The sequence below is a fragment of the Ursus arctos genome, unplaced genomic scaffold, assembly GCF_023065955.2.
Source record: "Ursus arctos isolate Adak ecotype North America unplaced genomic scaffold, UrsArc2.0 scaffold_21, whole genome shotgun sequence".
NCBI lineage: Eukaryota > Metazoa > Chordata > Mammalia > Carnivora > Ursidae > Ursus > Ursus arctos.
The window spans coordinates 2,223,025-2,231,260 of NW_026622886.1; the positions used below are offsets into that span (position 1 = coordinate 2,223,025).

Below are 8,236 nucleotides of genomic sequence, written 5' to 3' on the forward strand. Positions count from 1 at the left end.
TTCTTCCACTTGGTCCAGCCCCGGGGCCCCTGAGACGCGAGAGCTCCCAGTTGTCGGACTTGGGCTGCCCGCTGCTGAGGATTGGCGAGTTTCTCTTCGTGTACAAGAAACGTGATTAGCGTTTCATAATTTACTTAGCCACTCTGTGCCTCAGTGTCCCCATCTGCAAAAAGGTACATTAAGGCCTGCCTTTAAGATTGCCGTGAGGCGTTAGAGTATTAGACCGATGTCTGGGACACTTAGAAAACCCTCTATGTGTTTTGCTATTACTTTTTTAAGGATTTTATTTATTTATTTTAGAAAGAGAGCGCTCCAGCGGGGCGGGAGGCAGGAGAATCTCAGGGAGACTCCCCGCGGAGCGCGAGCCGGATGAGGGGCTCATCTGATGACCCTGACATCATGACCTGCCCTGAAATCGAGAGTCCACGCTCGACCGACTGAGCCACCCACATGCCTCTGTGTTTGCTATTATTAATTATAGTTGTCGCCCACCCCAGCTTCACTGCCATTACCTGCCTGGCATCAGTGCGGTTCTGAGGAGAAATGATGTCCAGGGGAAGTCAGCATTTGTTGAGTTACAAATGAGACCCCAGCACGAAACTGCAGTAAAAATGGATTTCAGCCAGTGCTGGAACTGAGACTCCCAGAAGTTGAGTGACTTGCTGAGGGTCACCCAGCTAGTAAGTGAACAACCCGACTTCAGATTCTGCAGTCTTAGCCACTATGCTGTATAGTTCCCAGCACATGCCATGCCCTGTCACCCCACGACTTGGTAAAGGCATTTCCCCTCCGTCTGGAACACCTCTCTCTTTTCTCACTACCTCCTAGTTAAGGCTCAGTCCAAAAAATTTTCCCTAATGATCCCACTCTTTCCTCTGGTTGGCCAATAATAATAAAAACCTCTAATATTTATGGAGGTCTTATTAGGTATCAGGAAGTCGTTTTTTACACGTGATCTCATTTAATCCGGCTGGCTCAGTTGGAGTATGCAACTCTTGATCTCGGGGTGTTAAGTTCAAGCACCACATTGGGTATAGAGCTTACCTGAAGATAAAATCTTAGGGACACCTGGATGGATCAGTCGGTTAAGTGCGTGGGACTCTTGGTTTCAGCTGAGGTCATGATTTCAGGGCCCTGAGATCCAGCCCAGTGTCTGGCTCTGCGCTCAGTGAGGAGTCCGCTTGAGATTCTCTCTCTCTCTCCCCATCCCCCTTCTTCCTCTGCCCCTCCCCCCACTTCTGCTGCTCTCTTTCTCTAAAACAAATAAATAAATCTTTGAAAAAAATAAAATCTTTAAAAAAAGAAGAATACAAGTAAAGCTCTTGGTGCAACGCACTGCGTAAGTGCTCAGTGAATGCTATCCGTTATTATGATCCCCATTTTGGAGGCAGCAGAACAAAGGCGTGGGCAGGTTGAGCGTCTTGAGTAGTCATGTGGTGGAGGGAAGGCTAGGAGTTAAACGCAGGCAGACAGGCTCCAGACACCTGGTTCTTAGCAGCTCCAAATGTACCCCTTCTTTCATGGTACAGTAGCAGGCACTGTGCTGCTTTGAAATAACCTATTTCGGAGTTCCTCAGGAGGAGGAGACCTCCCAGGGGAATTCCATTTTGAAGTCCCAGCTTGTTTGAAGTGAACTCCCCTTTGCCAGTAACCATGATACTTCAGGGATATTAAAAGTTGCTGATTAGGAGCTCCTGGCTGGCCCAGTCATTATGCGACTCTTGATCTCAGGGTCATGAGTTCAAGCCCCACCTTAGGTGTAGAGCTTACTTTGAAAAAAAAAAGTTGCTGATTAGGTCTCAAAGCTTCAAGATCTTACTTTTGACAACAGTTTCTTTTTCTGTCACCTTTCCATTTCTGCTTTCATTTGTTCATGGATTCACTCAAAACCCTATGGACCACACCTGTGAGATCTCCTAGATGACGAGTGACCTCCCGGCTTCTTATAGGCCTCTCATAACTCTCACCAGAGTTCAGTGTTGTTGTTGTTTTTTAAGATTTTATTTATTTGTCAGAGAGAGAGAGAGAGCACAAGCAGGAGGAGCAGCAGGCAGAGGGAGAAGCAGGCTCCCTGCTGAGCAAGGAGCCCGATGTGGGAGTTGATCCCAGGACCCTGAGATCATGACCTGAGCCGAAGGCAGACACTTAACCAACTGAGCCACCCAGGTGTCCTCAGAGTTCAGTGTTTTTGCCTTTCCAAAGGATGGCAGACTCGGTGGGGGCAGAGATCATGTCATCTCATCATGTCATCACGATCAGAGATCATGACATCTCGGTCCCTGTGTCCCAGGCACCTAGCACAGGATCTAGCATAGTGTAGGTTATAGGTGCTCAGTAAATGTCTGCTGGATGAATGAATGCTGCCCAAAGGTGTCTAGCAGAGAGAAATAAGGCCCACGGTAGGCAAGATACAAGTTAGATCCTGACACTACACTTCCTCTTTCCCCACCTTTCACATTTCTTCAATGTCCTCATTCCAGGGATCCTTCATGCCTCCACCTGGACTCCAGAATCAGCAGCCAAAATTGACTGCGGCACTAATTCCAGAATACCTTGACCATCAGAGAAACCCACCTGGGCTCATCACTCAAGTCTACATCCCTTCTTGAGCCGCAGAGGCTTGGTGTTGGGGGTGAAGGCAGACAACTCTAGAAGATGAATTTACTTCCGGGAACTTCCCACTCTTCGCAGAGTGTGTCAGCGCTGTCACTACTTTGATGTGTGTGATGAGTTTACTGTTCTCACTTTCGCACTGTGACTGTTGCAAACTCAGCTGTCTCCTCAGTCTTCCAGCCCTCTCTCCTGCCTCTGCTTCACTCTGCTGTCAGTTTCCCCCTCAACATAAGAGTTTCTGCCTCCAGTCTTCTAGATCTTCATTCAGGAAAGGCTCTTTCAACTACTTTATGTTGAATCTTTAATCTCTGTAGTTCTGCCTCCCTTCTTGTGATTTAAAAAAAAAAAAAAGCACAGGTCTCTCCCTCTACAGAAACATTTCCACTTGCTCTCTTACTTCCTTAACATGGAAACCTCTCTTTCTGGCCGCATCTTCACCAACCATTCCTGGCACCGTGTGATTTGCAATTAATCTTTCAGCACCTGGGTCTTCTCACCTGCAGAATGTGGCTGATGAGCCCCAGGTGTACAATGACAAGCAAAGGCAAGAATAGCAGCTGACTCCCAGCTCACATACTGTCCGGGACTCCTGTATTGAACAAATGTGCTCCCCTCCCTGCCTCATTCCTTAGCACTGTGATATAACCTCTGCCCTCTGGTTTCCTCCAAACCACACTCATTGATTCCTGATAACTTCCTGTAGTAAACAAAAGGCCCTTTCCCATAATATATTCATTTGCCTATATTTGCATGAAGAACCACTAATATGTAACATTGTGTCAACTATACTTCAGTATTTAAAAAAAAAAGAATCACTAATAAAGTCTGTGTTCTGGGGGGACATGCAGGGAATGAAATAGGCAGGAAAAGAACTGGAAGCCGGCTTCCTAATGTACGTCTTTATGTCATTTTCATTTTTGAGTCCAACAATGTTTCTTGTTTCCTATACTAAGTCACCCCTCCTGGCTGATTGAAGCGCTTAGCAATTTTGACAAGCCCTTCCCCTTGCTTTGAAAACAAAACAAAACTGTACTGATTCCCCTCCCTTTCTGACTGCTCTTTCTTTGCTAACATCCCCCCTTCTCATTCCTGGAAAAGGAAGCAGTGGGAGTTTCCTCAAGATTTAACCCACTTTTCCTCCCACTGGAAAGGGCTTGCACATCTGCAGGCTTGCCTTCTGAGTCTGTGGGTTCTCCAAAGCTTTGGTTCTTGATCCTCAAAAGCCACCTAGACACTTCCAGCTGGTCGTCACGGTTACCTAAATCAACATCTCTAGATCAGGAGTCTTACTTTTTAAAAAAAAAATTTTTATTCTAAGTAGGATCCGCACTCAACATAGGGCTTGAACTCACAACCCTGAGATCAAGAGTTGCATGTTCTACCAACTGAACCAGCCAGGCGCCCCTCTATCCTTCTTTCTTAAACAAATTCTTGATGTAATGTCCTATTACCCATTAGGATCATTCATTCTGCAATGGTGCATACCGTGTGCCAGGCATTGTACTAGGCCTTGGGATTCAGTGGTCGGCTGATGAGGCTGTAGTGGAGGGGACAAAGGCAAGAAGAGAGGGAGGTAAATTTGGAGAAGTAGATGGAAGCCAGACCAGTAGACCCTTGTTAGAAACGTTATTTGGGGATTTTATTCTAAGCAACGGAAAATCATTAAAAGGCTTTAACAATGGAGGGTAACTTAATCAGAGTTGTGTTTTGAAAATATTCCATCTGTCATGTGTGGAATGGATGGGGGGCAGGGAAACTGGGGTGAACAACATGTGAGAAGCCAGTTGGGCTAATGCCGTGGACTAGATAAGACCTAGGGGTATAGGTGATCTAGCCTGAATAAGAGAAGTAAGTGCAGAGGAACTGAAGAAAGGGAAGAGATTAAGAGGTACACTCAACCCATCTTAGTGATGGATTCGTTCTGGGGAGTAAGGGACAGGGTGGAGTCAAGGATGCTCCTAGGTCTCTAGGTTTTATCATTGAATGGATGATAATGCCATATACTGTGGGGTGGGAGGAGGGGCTAGCAGGTAGGACAGACTTCCGTTCGGGATGTGTTGAGCTTGCAGTGCTGTTAAGACATCTAGGTGTTTTGAAATGTTAAGCAGATGATTATACATCCAGGTCTGGAGCCCAATGGTAACGACTGGAAATATAAATTTAGCGGTCATTAGCACATAGATGGTAATTAAAACCATAGGAGTTTTAGGCCCTGGAGCTGATGAACAAGACAGTAAAGAATTCTGCCTTGGGGCGCCTGGCTGGCATAGGACTGTGTCTCAGGATCTTAAGAGTTGTTGAGTCAAGCCACAGGTTTGGTATGGAGCCTACTTAATTAAAAAAAAAAAAAAAGAATTCTGCCTTTTGTGTGGTGCTTACATTCCAGTGAGGGAGACAGATGATAAAGAATAAACAAGATAATTTTAGAAAGTGGTAAGTTCTTGGAAGAAAATACAGCAGGACAAGAGCATAGAGTAACTTAGAGTGGGGATGGGGGGAGGGTGGTGACAGCTATTTTTTTTTTTAAGTTTATTTATTTGGGTAATCTCTACACCCAATGTGAGACTCGAACTCACGACCCTGAGATCAACAGTCGCATGCTCCTCCAACCGAGCCAGCCAGGCACCCCCAGTGACAGCTATTTTTGACAGAATAAGCAGGTTAAGACTTCACATTTGACCAGAGACCACACAATGATGCAGGGACAAGAGCATTGCAGGCAGTGGAAAAGTAAATATGATGCCTTGAGGTGGGCATGAGTTTGGTGTAACTGAGAGAAAGGAAAGGTAACAGGGGTTGTGTAGGATTGAGATTGAGAATCACAGGGAATGAGACTGAGTATGGGGTTTGTGGACCATGGTATAGAGTTTGGATTTTAATTTTAAGGAGAAAGCCCTGGAGGGTAGTGACATGAACCAACAGAAAAGTCTGGGGTGGGCATGAGGGGAGGATGGCAGATGGGGAGGGGCTCCTGCAGTGGTGGCTGGACCCAAGTTGCCTGTGGGAAGATGTGGACCACGTGGGGAAGTATGTTTCACCTACTACTGGAGGGCTTCCTGACGGCGGAATCAGTGGTGTGAAGAATCGGTGCTTTTGAACCATTAGGTGAACGGTGGTGCCATTTACTGAGATGGTTAAGACCAGGGAAGCAGATCTGATGAGGAAGGTGGAGGGATTTGTCCATTAGACTTGGAAGTAGACAGGCAATGAGTCAGCTGGAAAGACAGGACATGAGAAAGGCCAGGGTTAGAGATCTAATTTGGGCCGGATGGGGACATGTGTTGTATTTTAAAGCACAGGGCTGGTTGATCTCATGTAGGAGGAGCAACATGACTAGAAAGCAAAGTTCAGGACTGGGCCTGAGCCCAGAGGCACTCCAAAATGTAAAATTTAGAGGTCAGTCAGAGGAAGAAGGGGACTAAGAAAGGTGGCCAGTGAGAAGGACACCACCTAGGATTATGGCACAGAGAACAAGGCGGGGTCTGGGGCTGAGCACTGATGAAATCCAACATTTCCTGGCCAAGGCAAGAGAGGCTGAGAGAGATGGAGGAGGTAAAGGAACATGTTAGAGCACAGAAAGAAATCCAAGGGCTGTGGTATCAAGAGGTACATGGCCATGTCCACTGGACTAGGGAGGTTGTTAGTGACCTTAGGGAACGATAGAGGCAGAGACCCAGGAGGGGGAGGAGAGAGAGCTTCTTGAGAAGAAACATGGGACAGCAGCCAGTGGGGCAGGGGTCGGAACAGGGGCCCACAGGAGCGTGTCTACAATGGCATGGACTGAGTACACCGACTGGCCAGGGCTCCAAGCCGAACACGTGAAGAGAGAATGGATGATGGAAAGTTAAACGTACCCAAGGAGGCTGGAAGGGAAAGGGTCCCACACACGGGAGGAAGCAGCACTTGAAGGGGGAAGCACCTCTCTCTGATTATACTTTAGAAGTAGTAATTGAGGGGATTTTCCGACACCTTTCATTTTCTTTCTCCGTGCATTAGGATGCTCACTGAATGGCGTCTAGGTCTCATTGCTGGCTGGTTACAGATGGACAGGAGTCCTCATTTGCCCCATCGTGACTTATTTTCTGAGCAATGCTGCTCTTGGATACTGGCAGAAAATAGAGAGTAGGGTTTCCAAAGTGGGGATTTTGTCACGCGGTTGTCAAAACAGGGGTGGCAAGGGAATTTAGAGGTGTTAGCAACCATGTTATTGAAATTATGGGCTATAAAACCTAACTTGCATTAGGAAGGAAGGGAGGGCCGATGGGTTGGAAGAAAGTAAATAGGTCAATGTCCTGGAGTGGCTAATGAGTTTTAAAACACAGAGGAGTGGGGACCAGTAGGGAGGACATGAGGGTACGGTCAAGGATGCTAAAATTAGTGATTCTGCAGGGGAGCGATTTGGGGTGACTATGAGAGTGTGTGGCTGGGGTGGCCTGGAGGAAGGAACAAAGAAGCCTGGCTGTTAGGGGGGATTTTCTATGTGGACACTTGGGAGTCACCTAAGGTGATGGCAGGGCCCGTAGGCGTGAGGAAGGCTGAGTCAGATGCTAAAGTCTTAACCACTACCTTTCATTCTACACCCCCCCACCGGCCATCGATGCATTTCTAAAATACCCCAAATTTAAAATAAAGCTTTGGTGATACGGGTCTTCAGAGTTTCTGCAACGATCTCTATTCCTCAGAAATAGCACTTGCTTGGAACAAGCGGACCCTCAAGGTGTTCTCAAGCATTTCATTCACCTCTTCTCACACTTCCCGGCGTGGACGCATTTTATGACCCAAGAATTGGAGGGTGTACGGCTTCTCACTTTCTACAACAGACTCGCTTCAGAACGTTTTCTCAGAAACTCAGGTGCTTTACAGCAGAGGGCGTTTTGGCACCGGTACCTTTTGGATCCTATCTGGATTCCTTTTACGGTTTCACCGGTGATTGAGCCGAGTTTCAATTAAATGAGTGAATATATGTGGCTCGCTTAGAGCAGCGCCCAGTCTATGGTAAGCAATCAATCAGTGTTCCCTATTATTAGCTAATTACGTTCTTCTGGGCCGGCTTCCTCATGAAATGGGTTCGCTGCCATCTGTTTGGCACAGCATTCTGAGAATTAAGTCAGACAACAGTACCTGGGAATTAGAAAATGTTCGTTTCCTTCCGTTCCTCCCCTCTGCCATTCTAGAGGCGCTTCGTGGCCACGTGTCTAACAAGTCTCTGTTTTAGCAGCTAAGCACGTAGAAGAGGCTGCTGGGCTGGGGGCGGCGCTCAGAGCAGGGTGGGGCACAGCGCGCCGGGGTTTCGGGAACAGCGGGCTGGCGGGTTCTCGGCCCGGGTGCGGCACAGCCTCCGCCAGGCACTTCTCTCCGCTCTAGTGGTTCTCACTCCAAAGGCAGGTAGGGATTAAAGACCACAAGAGGCAGAAGGAGACCATCAGTTTCTTTTCGAGACTGTGGACCCCGCACTGGGGGCAGGCAGCGAGGAGCACGGGCCCGCCACCAACCGGCCCAGCTGACCACCCCAACAGACAAAACCACACGGGGCGAGACAGACATAACGGAGGCCCAGTTCAGATGCTGAATTCGGGGTGCTTCCGTGTGTGGAGCAGGGAGGGAGAAGAAACAAAATATAAAC

General features: G+C 47.6%; 1 long non-coding RNA gene across 1 annotated transcript; it reads left to right on the forward strand.

The window, feature by feature from the left end:
- The first annotated feature begins 1 nt into the window (after position 1).
- LOC130544480 (uncharacterized) lies at positions 2-4,968 on the forward strand. Its single transcript, XR_008960782.1, has 2 exons — positions 2-173; positions 2,481-4,968. It is a non-coding gene; the product is annotated as an uncharacterized LOC130544480 (long non-coding RNA).
- Positions 4,969-8,236: the final 3,268 nt, after the last annotated feature.